A 1,868-nucleotide genomic window follows, 5' to 3' on the forward strand; every position below is an offset into this window, starting at 1 on the left:
AAACAAGTGCAGTGATTAATCCATTTTGGCTCGCTGTTTCACAAGTTCAAACCCATGACTGGTTTGTTCCTGATTGGGCCTGTGGTGAGATAAAAACGGAGCGTTGATTGTTCAACTTATAGCCAGTTCAACAGAGGAGAAAACTATAAGAAACTTTTCTAAAAGACAGTAATCAAAAAAAAAAAACCTTAAAGTGTTCAGAAACCAAAAGAATTTTCAAACTTGATATTCGACTTTTTCTCAAGCTCTGAGTGCTTCCTACAGCCTGCAGCAAAACGAACGAACATGTTCTATTGTTCCAAGCTGTGCCTTAAATGTTGGATCTCGGGTGCAGGAGACAGGTGTGTCAGAAACAGTACATATTCTAGGGGGATTCCACGTTTTCTGAACTCTTCAGTAAGATGCAGTTTTTCAGAGGCCTTCTCACTTTCTGCCTCTTCATACCACCCCTAGAGAGTCACATTGGGAGGAGACAGCACAACACTGTAATAAAGGACTAGCCGACCGTCCTGCATCCCAGCATCCCCTACTGTACACTGGACTTCTTGCAGAGTTTGAAAGTCCTTCAGCAACTGCCCACCGCACATGCTATCTACCCTATATGCTGCAGCAAGGTCCATTTTTCTTTTGAGAAATTTTTCTATATGTCCAGTGGTTGCATGTCCTGAGACTCGCACAAACTTTATCTTCAGTGGTTTACAATGTCCAATGTCTGCATTAGTGCCCATAGCCTCCAGGACATATCAGGTTCATGTGAACTAAGGCACTATTCTACTTTTTTAGTGCTCCCTTCGCTTGAAGGGCCTGGCTGCAGAACAGCAGCAGGTTTGGGTGTTTCCAGACAATTTCCTTTGTAGAATTCACGTCTTTGCTTTTTTTCTTTTTCCTCTAGACCTGCCACCAATTTGTACACTATGTTTTGTAATTGTGGATCCAACCTCAGGCTATTTTGAGGTTTGGCCTCATGCACTACAGTGTTGCACTTTGGACATTTGTTGTTATGTTCAAAATGTTTTATGATGCAGCTTTTACAGAAGCTATGGAGACATTCTGTGATGGTTGCTGCATCTATTAAGTAGCCTTTGCAAATGTAACAGGAGATGTAGGGAGTCAGCTGCGAGAGAGGAACGAGGTTCTCCTCCTGGTCAGACTCCACCTCTGCCTTCTCTGCCCCTTTGGGAGATTGGGACTCCAGGCATTCCTGAGACTCCACATCCCCACTAGAGGACTGGCCCTCGTTGCCAGCTGGAGGTGCCATGATGCTTGCAGAAGGCAAGCCCTGGCTTGCAGGCCACAAGGCTCCCTCTGTTTTGGCAGCAGCCAGGCTGTCCTCTTGGACCTCTGGGCTGCTCTCGTTGGCTGACCCGGCAGGGGACAAACTGGGCAAGGGCATGGCCAGATTCTGATGTAAGGCAGAGATGTGAGGCAAAGGTGAGAGATAGCTTGAGATGTGGAGGCAACGAGGCCTTGGAGTGAGACCGAAAGGGAAGGGAAGACGTGGCAAGGTAAGACAAGGCGAGACCAGACCTTAAGCCGAGACCACCTGCGAAATCCTGGGCTGAAGCAAGGCAAGACCGGGAAACAAGGCAAAATGTAGAGACGAGATGAGGCGAGGCAAAACCAGGAGTCAGGCGAGATGAGACCCCGAGGTAGCCAGAGCTGGTCAGATGAAACCCCCAGAATCAGCCAAAATGAGGTCAGACGAGATCCCGGAATCAGGCGAGGTGAGACCTGGATTCAGGCGAGATGAGATCCCGGAGCCGGGCCAGATGAGACCCGGAGCCAGGTCCGGAGACCACGGAATCAGGCGAGATGAGATGCAGAGTCAGAAGAGGCTAGACTGGACTGGGCGTTGCAGCAGCGAAACT

The 1,868-nt window shown here is 48.6% G+C and overlaps 1 pseudogene; it reads right to left on the reverse strand.

The window, feature by feature from the left end:
* Positions 1-449: 449 nt before the first annotated feature.
* Positions 450-1,393, reverse strand: LOC121442710 (annotated as a pseudogene).
* Between the last annotated feature and the right edge of the window lie 475 nt (positions 1,394-1,868).

The sequence above is a fragment of the Microtus oregoni genome, unplaced genomic scaffold (genome assembly GCF_018167655.1).
Source record: "Microtus oregoni isolate MIOR12 unplaced genomic scaffold, Mior012 000094F_ref0000399, whole genome shotgun sequence".
In the NCBI taxonomy this organism is placed as follows: Eukaryota; Metazoa; Chordata; class Mammalia; order Rodentia; family Cricetidae; genus Microtus; species Microtus oregoni.